Below are 11,525 nucleotides of genomic sequence, written 5' to 3'. Positions count from 1 at the left end.
ATTGTTAGTCAAAGTATTCTCCAGTATGATTTATACACTTTTTCATGCGCTCAAACCAATTATCGAAGCTCTTTTTCCACTCTGATTGAGACACCTCCAAAACATTGGTTTTTAAACTCTTGTACAGCATTTTCTGGCGACGAAAATCATTGACGGCGCATTTTTTCCTTGATGTATGGCAATAAAAAGAAGTCATTAGGGCCCAAGTCAGGGCTGTACGGCGGATGACCCATCAATTCGACGTTTTGGCCGGTCAAAAAGACGCTAGTTTGAGCCGATGTGTAAGAGCTCGCATTATCATGGTGAACAATGATTCGTCTTCTCTTGTTCCTTGTTCGTTTTCGAATTTCTCCGAAGACTTCAGGCAAACAAATTGTGATATACCACTCAAAATTGATCACCCTATGATGCTCAAGTGAAACAGTCGCCAGATGAGCAGTTTTGCCGAAGAAACAGACGTCCATTTGCTTCGAAGTGCTTCCCCCACAAAATAACTTTCGTTGGATTTAGCTCATCTTCAAAGGCCCACACGGTCGATTCTTGTTTTGTTTCGGGCTCATACGCATATATCCATGATTTGTCACCTAAAACTATATTATAAACATCTTTTAAAGCACTGCGAGCGTATTTTTTCAACATTTCTTTGCACCAATCGACACAATGCTTCTTTTGAGCGATTGTCAAATTGTGCAGGATCCAACAAGAACAAACCTTTGTTACGGCCAATCTACTTGAAATAAGGAATGTATGCTGGTGGAAGAAAGGCCCAAGGATGCCTCTATCTCACGGTATGTCACATGACAATCTTGCATTATCACTTCACACACGACATCAATGTTCTCTGGAACAACAGCCGTTTTTGGACGACCTTCACGCAATTCGTCTTTGAGGGAGCGTCAGCCGCGATTCAATTAATTTGCCAGTTTTTTAACAGTGCTATAGGATGGTGCTTCATTGCAATACAAAGAGCTAAGTTCATCAATGCACTCTTCTCGTGATAAACCACGTCGAAAGTTGTGATAAATGATCGCACCAAAATGTTTACGACTTAATTCCATTTTTTTGCAAAATTAATTTTCTCAAGTCACTGTAAACAACACAAATGATGGTCGTATGTCAAAACATTGTTAGTACGGTTCTGCTACTAAAATGTCAAACTAACCTAAGAAAATGTCAAATTGCACCTGGTAACACTTAGTGTAGACTAGGCCAGAAATATATATAGCAGCCTACGTATAATGTTTACTTTTACTTAATCAGTGCAACTTCCTTCTAACCAATAAAAGGAACATTGAAAAATAACATATTACCATACAATTTGTAACTATCAGATCATTTTGGACTCCATTTTGGTTTGGTTAACGAAAGGTTAAAATGTACAAGAAAGTGTTCACGTTAGGATTTGAAGGGAAAGTTACGAAGGGTTAAACAGAAATTGAAAAACGCCTGTGTAATATATGTTTCTTTTTTTTATTATAGACGCATTTAATAAAGTAGCTTACTGCCTACTTATTTAAAAAAAAAACTGCAGTAGGGAAAAACATGGTACAAAGAAAAATAAATTATGATTATTTTTTTTTGTTTTGTTTTTTTGCTTTACAAATAGTCAACTCTTTATACATAGGTATGTATGTAAATCGTACAAACATTAATATTAGGGGAGTTTGTATTTGAACTTTTTTAGAATTTCGATTACGGATAGTGATGATCTATCGTCATTTAGTAACAAAATAACTTTTGTAAGATTATATTTACAATGTCATTTTTAGATAGATTATCTCCATTAAAGTTTGAAAGAGGTACAAATGTTACATTTTGTCGAAAAAGATTTTAATATAGCATAATTAGATATCCTACTTAGTTTAAGTTTGATTTAAACTATAAAAAGAAATAATATAATTATTTTCGAAAGTTCCCCGGTAGGATAAAATAAGAGAAAATAGGCAAAGGAAGCTTTTATTATTTTTGTATAGCATGCATATAAAAATTTTCTATTTTTGCAACAAAAGTTGACTATAGAAAATCACTGCAAAAATATTTTTTTAGGCAAATCTATCAAAATGATTTTGCCAATCTTTAATGACTAATAAAGAGTTTATATGTTGCATAGGTTATTATTTTCTTACCAAATGACAACATTATTATACTTGTCGTAATCAGTATTTAACTTTTTTTAAAACAAACTGTCCTAATATTTATGAGTATATGCATGGCACTAGGTAGGAAGGGAGTAGCTTCATACTTTCTATATTTATGGACTTATAAACAAACACATTAAAATGGTTAAAGCCATAAATGGAAGTGACAGTTAGTATTGAATTATGTGGACATGACATCTTCAAATTTTTTAAATCAATGACGGCTGTGCCATATTTACTTATTAATGTGTATGTAGATTATTATTTTTATCAAATTAGGTTTTGACAAGATGAAATGAACACAGTAGTTTTGTTGAATTACTTTTTGCCCGTGTTTAACGCTCCGTTCAAGAATAAGTACATTGTAAATTACAGGACACTTACAACACAGGAGAGTTGCAAAAGGCATTTTTTCTTCAATATCAAACAAGATACAGTCATAATATTAAAATTACTCTTGTCTAATATAATGTAGATTATAAGTGACAAAATGAGTTATTTTTGTCATCTTTACTTTAAGATTTTCAATAAAAACTTTATTGAACGAGGTAAAAGTAACAGTAAGTTAATCAAATTTACCTTTCCAAAAAATTTATTGTTAATTCTTTTTGTACTTAAGAAACTGATCACGTATCAGCAATTAGTTTTTTAATTAAAATCTGTTTTTTGATTATATTCGATTTGATTTTTGTTTCTGTATTTTGACTCAAAAACTATGTGAATTTTAGACCAAAAGGCATTTATTTGAAGTAAAAATAGATATGGTCTGATTGACAAAAGAGTGTTTACTTCTAAAAAGTTATCAGCTGCAATATTGATTTATGTTTTCCTGAAGCAAGAAATTTCTCCGTGATAATGAATTATATTGAATGAAAAGGAAAAACTGAGATCAAATATATAAAAATAGGTAGTGTTGTGTCATTCCTTATTTATTTAGTCCATTCTGAGGACAGGTCCTTAAGACTATGAGTTCTTTGGAGTTTCAGTACAAGAAATGATTGAAAAAAATATGAAATAAGGTTTTAGGACTGAACTGAACAAGATTGAGACAGAACTGAACGAGGCTGTATTTTTCAGTCCTTCATAAGGACATACACAAAAAATGGTTTTTGTTATATCAATATCCTATTTATTATTTACAAAATGAAATTAAAATCAAATCATTAGTGTTGCTATATCAGTGACAATTATAAATTAAATCCTAATTACTTACACATCAAATAAATTCCTTATTGGAAAAATCAATTCAAAAACCAAAGCGCTATTCTTTTTCGAAAAAAAAGACATAAAATATTCTGATTTTTTTACTTATATGTTATATTTTCTCAGGGCAGGATGATCTCATTAAAAATATAAGGACATATTTGAAATCCAAATAAATTTTTATAATTTTTTTCAAATTTAAAAAATAACTTAAACTTTTTAAAACGTTCAAATTGGATACGGATAAACTCTTCACAGATTATTTACCTACTAAAAGTTAGTAAAGAGCTGAAAATACTACTGTAAAAAAGGAGTTTAAAAGATATTTGTTGTTGTAGACTTGTGTAATATATTTGTGGAGTAATATTTTTGTAATAATGCATTCAGTTTAAATTGTCGTTGATTAAGTAATATGAAATGGATCATTGATTCTTTTGATATCAGTCAAACATATTATAACTATTTAGCTATTTTTCTTTATTTCAAGGCAAATTTGATTTTTAATATGTTGTAGCTACATACACAATTTGACAAGTTGCATTTAATTTTTTTACTCTTCAATTGGTCTTACCTTCAAATATATTCGAATTATAAAACACATATTTTTGTAGGTTTTGCTGAAATTTGGAGACTTTGAGTCATACCAGCTCCATGTATTTGAGGCACCAACAAAAAGTGAGGTCAATGTCTCAGGATTATGCCAAGATAATTAGAAATAAGTTACAAAGTGCGTCAATTTTAAATCCGGAAATATTAAAATTTATTTCAAATATAATTTTAGCAATTTCAAATTCTTTAGCTCTTACGTGATGGGGTCCATAGTGAAATCAATCACTCAAACCAGCCACTTCCAGCTTCTATAGCAGCCTCTAACCTAGGCCTAAATCTGGAAGGTGGGTCTTTGTGGATCCAAATTTCTATAAAATTAATATAAATTTTGTTAAAATATAATTTATTATGTCCTGATCAGGTCCTTTATAAGATTGTTCTCAACTTTTGAAATAATTTGAGGGACAGCTTAGCACGGATCTCTCTTGTCTCTTCACATGCTGTGAGCAAGAGAATTGGTGTCTCTTTACAAACCTTGCAGAAGATCTTCCGGAGATCTACCTAATATATTTCCTGTTGTGAGAGTATTGGTGATTATACAGTATTTCATCCAATACAACGAGTAATCGAAAGGTCTATGGGATAAACTTTTTATTATGGCGGGTGTAGAAGCTGTTTCACCAAGTGCATCTCTTTTTCTCTCTATCCGTCTCAAATAATGATCTTTCAACTCATCCGGCAACAGTAAAATGCGTATATCCTTGTTTTCTATCATCATCATCATACAAAAAATTTAAAAAAATAATCCCTAGGACCCAATTCCTTTTAAGTAATAAGTGCATAACTTTGCTAATTCCGGTTGGATACTTTTTTGACAAAAAAAAGATAGACTTCTCATCTTGATGATTATCCTGAGAAAGTAAACGTTCGAATACTAAGTCATCTTTTTAGGAACTTTTTATATTTTAAAAAAATCATTATCATATGTATTTTATTTTAGTTTTTTTTTATAAAATTAGTTTATTTGTACTTGCATTCATTTTTTTAACTTACTTTTGGGTGATAAAAAAATCAAAATCTTGAATAATCGTATAACAATTATATTTCAAATTAATTCGGATCGATTCGTTTGAAAAATGTAATTACAAAATACATTCCGGTGTTACACAGGAAGTAAATATGCAAATATAATAATTTGAACGATTTTTTTTTTAAGCCAAAACACAAAAAATATATATTTTTTTAATTTTGAAGAATATCAAAAAAAATTTTTTTTTTTATGTATATTTAATGTTCTGATTCATTTTTTAAAACAAATTGTGAATATGTAAATGAAAAAAGGTTAATTGCTCTGATTTGGTTTGAAAATATGTACACTAAAACTCCAATACAAAAAAATATTTAAACAAAATGATATACTACAAGACTTTTGGTAGCTTTTATTTTAATGACATGTTGATATTTTATTCAAGCAACATTTATGCTGTATAAAAAAGATAAATTTATCTATAAAAGGATTAAAATATTATATTTTTTCAAAGTATGGTTTTTCCATATTTTGCATTAACCATAAATCAAGAAAATGGAAACACTAATTTAGATAGAAAATGAGTGTCAACCAAAATGTCAATTAGTTGCTTTTGAATTTATTTAACATGAAGTAAATGAATTATTTTTTTTTTTTTTTTTTTTTACAATTAAAGCTACAAAGAACCCCGCATAATCTAAAAAGCTACCTTAATCGATAGATATTGTTTTCTTTAGTGTTAATATGTAATTGAAAATGGATAAAACTCCGTCATTGCACAGGAAAATATACATTTTTAAATTAAAGTTTAATTATTTGTCACGTAAGCTTTCGACCTTCATTATTTTAATGCCAGTATCTTGACGTAATATACAAGATCCCAATAAATTAATGAAACATAGATTCAAATAAAATTTACTTCTTTCACAAGCATCAAATAAGGTTCTGCATGATTGCAAAAAAAAATAGAGTTTCAATTAAATTGAAGAAACATAATCTAAATGTGGATCTCCAAGCAGGGTGATCCGTTGTACTATAAATGTCAAAAAATGGATGCTTCTACAAGGAGATCAAGGATGTCTTTAAAGTCAGTCACATACACATTTAGAGGACAAAAAAGTATTTGAAAAGACTGGGAAAACTTCGTAGATGCTACATCAAAAAAGAAAAATAGACATAAGGATCCCTAGACTGACTGGCTCATGAGAGAAAATGTCAGGAGAAATCAAGTCCGATCCATGTGCAAGATGTTAATGTATTACATTGTGTCAGAGGACCATATATATATTAATTGTCAGGAAGTACCTTGGTATAAACCCTTTGTAGCATAGAAAAAATAGCGCGCAAAAAGTACATCCTTCAAAATGACCGTATAATGACTCCTCCGGCATCGCTCTAACAGTCAATAGCATGTGTGGCACCCCAAAGCCAGCCTTGGTTATGATATGGGGGGAGGGGCAGTAGCTTCAAATGTTGTGAAATCTTCCCTATTCTAAATCCCTGGTGTAGTAAACATTAATAGATTTTTTACTTGGAACTTTTGAAGACAAAAAGTACTAGCTCTAGAAACTAGCTGAAATTTAGTGGGGTACCTATCTACTTTCAGTACAATGGTGATCCAGCACAAAAAGCATGGTGCAAAAGTAGTGTTTAGCCAATTTGTATCACTTCTTGCCACTTTCTTCGCCATACTGGAATTCTTTAGGTAGTATTGAGGGAGACAAATTCTATTGATAGGATTAGTTTATTGCCACGGCTTAGGCATCAAGGAAGGATATCCCAGAAGTAACAGTATATACTGTTGGGGTTTTAGTAGTTTACTAAGCCAGTTAGAGCATCGCTCTCTCAAGCACTAGGTACTGGGAGAGGAGAATGATTATTAATATGAGATTGACCATGAGATTGTATATTTAATGTAATGATATAATATAATATAGTTTTGTAAATAATATAATAATCAGTCGTCATCATTATTGGATTGTTCTAAACATAACATATACCAACTGCACTGATGCCTTTAAATGGTTCGAGGCACTTGTTTGGGAAAAGGGCGACCATTTTAAATAAAATTCAATATTTTTGTAATATAGATCATGAATAGATGTCAATAAAAACATTATTATGAAATTTCAACAGTATTTTACCATTTTAGCAGGACTCTGTACATACTGGTCCTGCAAAAGTGTTCATGTAATTTTAGAACTTAATTACTCAGTGTATATATATATTACAACAGTTTTATGATTTTACTTTTCTACTGAGACCCCGGAGTCACGTCTTTTTAGTTTACGTTAAATTCAAAACATTAGAGTTTGTTATCATATTTCAAGAACAGCAAAGACGAAAAATATGTCTCCAAAAGAAGTTCAAAGGTAACTGTGTCATGGAGTGCCTGATGATGATCTGGGAGAAGGTCCCAAGAGTGATTGTCTAAGAAAATAGGCAACTGAAGCTGTTGTCGAACCCTATAAATAGGAGCCGGGTCTCTCCATGACGGAATGGTCATTGACGTCAATGTCTCAAGTTCCACCGTTTCAAGGCGCATCAAAGAGGCTGGCAGGTGTCACTCTACGAGTTCAAAAATTAATACTCCTAACAGCAGAGATGGGGATAAACGATCCCTCAGTTTAGCACTGAGAGAAAGTAAATACTCACAAATCCTACACTGTATATAGCAAGAACATGTAGCAAGAATTTCTCTGTTGTCGATCTTCTTTTCTTTTCCAAGGCAAATAAAGACTTACATTTATAACTTCCGATCAAGCCCTCATTGTTTCTTTCCGTCTTATATGAGTCCACGTACAATTTATTACTTTATAATTGAATGTTCTGTCTGCAATAATTAAAAAATAATGATAACAGCCTTGGAAAAAAAAGGCTGGTTCCAATTGTCAACTAGAAAAAATATGATCCCACTTTCTATGACATTTTTTTTACACCTCTATTCATGACTTCAAATTGTAATTTAAAAATAAATTTGTTGTTAATATTTTATTATATTCTGTTTATTCAATAATTTTCTTAATTAGTAAATATTTCTGAATAACTTCAAAAATAACTTTCTTTATTTCTGTAATATTAAATAAATGTAGAATCGTTTATATCATAATTTGAGACAATAAACTTAAACAACATTATTAGGTAAAAATAAATATAAAAGGTTTTATTTAATAAATTAAAAGTACATTATATCAATAATCGAATTTGCAAGTTTGATGGCATTAATCTCAGAATTTCTTTCTATTTATGTCTATCGTAAGGCTTAACATTTTATGGATAATTTTATTAAACAATAAAACTTATTTATTTATTGTTGGTTTCGACTAGTGGCGAAAAAAAAACCAATATTGTCGACACATGGAATAAGCTCCTGATGTTAATTTAAAATATCTTTAGTTTTTCCTTTTGATGATTCTTAGCTGCACAGACCTCCTTACAAGCTGAAAGAGGTCTGGGTTTGCTGCATTTTTTACTTTAAAATCTTCATAGCCCTTCTGGTTGGCGTCTCCTTGGTATTTTGTAAGGCATGCATTGACATTCACATTTTCAATTTTTTTGCTTAAGTTCTTTGGTCAGCTCATCAACTAACCCCACTATAATTGGGAGTAGGCCATTTTGTTTACTCCTTATACGAAAAGCGTATTTGATTTTACATTTTTCAATTCCGAACTTTACTACAATTATCTCCCTCGACTCCATTTCTGACGAAAGACCATAAATAGTCAGTTTTCTTCTATTGTCCTCTCTCTCCCGTAGTTCATAATCAGTCCATTGTTTGAGACTATTGAGCTCATTTTCCACATTATCAACTCTCTTGTTGGTGGATTGTATTTCATGAGTGAGTCCTTTTAATTTGTTATTCAGAGACTCAAACTTCTTGCCGATAGATGTTAATTTTTCCATTAGGTCATCAATAGTATACATAGACTAAAGAGAATCAGAGATCTCCTTGTTTCTTTTTTTCTGGTCATTCTCCATGATGATGGGAAGAGGATTTTATATATGAGGTATAGTAAAAAGAATCTAGAAGAAATACTTTTGACAGTTCTTAGAGTTAGTTGCAAGTGAGATTTCAAGGATTGCACACCCGGTGAGTACAAAGAAGAGTTTTTACTTTTGACATATCTTGGTTGTCCATTGCAGGTGAATCAATGTATTACGAAATGAATTAATAAACAAGTTAGGTTAGAAGAAGATACACAGCAAATCAAAAGGAGTAAAGAGGGAGAAAAAAGTGAAAAGATTTCACGATGTGTATGAAGTAAACGATGAGATATAAAGGAGCCAACATGGATTTGAATAGGCACTTAGCAGCTCACGTGATAAAATAACTCATAGGGCAGGGAAGATTTGCTATTTGATGTATCAAAATTAAATGCACTATGAGCTAAAAATACCACTTATATGTAATTAATATCACAGGTCCCACAACACACGTCTACACATAGCGTATTTTTTTATTAAATTAAATCAACAAAAATATATATTACAATTCATGACTTATTATAATAAAAACTTATTTCTCAGTAAAAAATTGCCTCAACAACATTTAAATATAAATATGTGGTAGTTGAAAATTTTAAGCCAGTGAAAACAAGAAAGTAAGGAAACCAGGGTATCTTTCTATTGACTTTCCACTCTTTCTTACTTATATTTAATCGGTGCAATTCCATCTAATAAATTAGGAGAGGGGGGTTGGAGGGAGTCTTTCAATTACTGACTAAAGCCAAATTACGACCTTTGATTCCTACATATATAATTTCATTGTAACTCCATGTACAGAAAAAGTCATAGAGATTCGGACGATTTACGTTTTTTGAAAAATAAAATTCAAATATATTTTCCATTTTACATGAACTAAAAATTGTCATTGTTATAATGTGTACAATTTTATTTTTATAGCCTGTACAATTTCCCCCTGAATTATTTCATAAGATGTCTTGAATATATAATTTACTCTCAACCTTTCACATAGAGGCTTGTATATTACTATTTTTTGATGTCATATTTTCAAAAAAATTATAATAATAGATTTCACATTGACTGACAGGTGATTTAAAAACAAACAAAAATTTAACTCTGTTTATGGGTATAAAATTTGAACATTATTTTAAACTTTTATTTTGCAAAAATATTTTGTCAAAGCTTCAATGTGAAAGTTTGTTTTTTCCTTAGAGATACACTATTATTTTTTTCTTTGAGGAGAGAGGGGTAGGAAAATTGGAGTGGCAAAACTTTAGTGCAATAATTTTAGTTTACTTTAGAATACTTTTTTAACTCTCCGTTTCCTTCAAATAATAAACATAAAAACTGTTTTCATCAATATAACAAAAAAAGTCACATATTTTATTCTCACAAGACATTTAAGATCATTATATAGTCTTTGTGTATTGATAAATAGTGCATTTTTAAAAAAATCATAAAATGTTGTTATTTCTTTCACTGTAATACCGAGCAGATATGAACATCACATGTATAATTATTTGAGCGTAGTATTTAGAGTATTTCGGATGTGATATGGACAATGATGATATTGTGTTAATTGTAACTTTTTAGGGTTAATCAAATAACAAAATTTGATGATGCCTAGTATATTTAGGATATTAATATATTAAGAGGTTTTGTGGTCTTTTTTTGGCCATAATACAATTCCTTTTTTTTATAACTCATTCTTTATTTAATTTTATCATTTAAAGACCATTTTAAAGTAATATATACTTTCTCGCAAAATCTAGATCAGAAAAAATCAAAATAATGCATGATTTATAATAACTCATTTAAGATTATAGAAAAATTACGTATAAAAATATATATAATAATTAGAAAAGAGTGTGAACAAGAACGTTTTTTTAGAGACTGGGATTTCGAAATACTCTAAGAATGTATCATCTATCTATTTATTATTTAGTTTAATGTTTTGATGCAGTTACATGCACTTTCGATCGTAAAATTGCAGTATACAGATATATACGACAAAATCTGAGAGCAGCACCTTTACTTGAAATTTGATATGAGTCTATTTTTATATATTACCTACATTTAAATATATTTATTATTTTGACAATGCATCATATATTGTGTGTGCCTAAAGTTTTCAATAAAATAAATAAAAAATTATTACTTTACATTGTTAAAACTTTTATTAGTTACTTTAGAATACTTTAGTTTAGCATTTAAAATTATTTATTTCCATAGTAAACCTTCAGTGTAATAAGTATCCATCCGGTAAAATGATTACTAAAGTTGCAAATCAAAGCAAAATAACAATGAGTGTAAAGTGTTTATATCAGTTATTTATTCTGGAAAAAATATATTCATTTTTTTTAATTATTGTTCAACTAACAATCAATAAGACAACAAAAATATCTTCATAGAAAAAGGACAATGTTTGTAGTTAGAAAAAATATTGTCAGTGGAAGGAAAGGAAATATACCTTGTTGTGAAAAAACAAATTGTACAAGTTCCTACCAAATAATGAGATGAAACATTTCATTATTAAAAATACACAATACTAATATATCAATGGATAAAATTTCAATTGCTGTCCCATATTTTATTGTGTAATCTTTGACTTTTATCGATGAAAGTTTCTAATTATCAAGTATTCT

Source organism: Lepeophtheirus salmonis, chromosome 2, assembly GCF_016086655.4.
Source record: "Lepeophtheirus salmonis chromosome 2, UVic_Lsal_1.4, whole genome shotgun sequence".
In the NCBI taxonomy this organism is placed as follows: domain Eukaryota; kingdom Metazoa; phylum Arthropoda; class Copepoda; order Siphonostomatoida; family Caligidae; genus Lepeophtheirus; species Lepeophtheirus salmonis.
The sequence above is the reverse complement of the archived record's forward strand: the minus strand, read 5'-3'. Positions refer to the sequence as shown.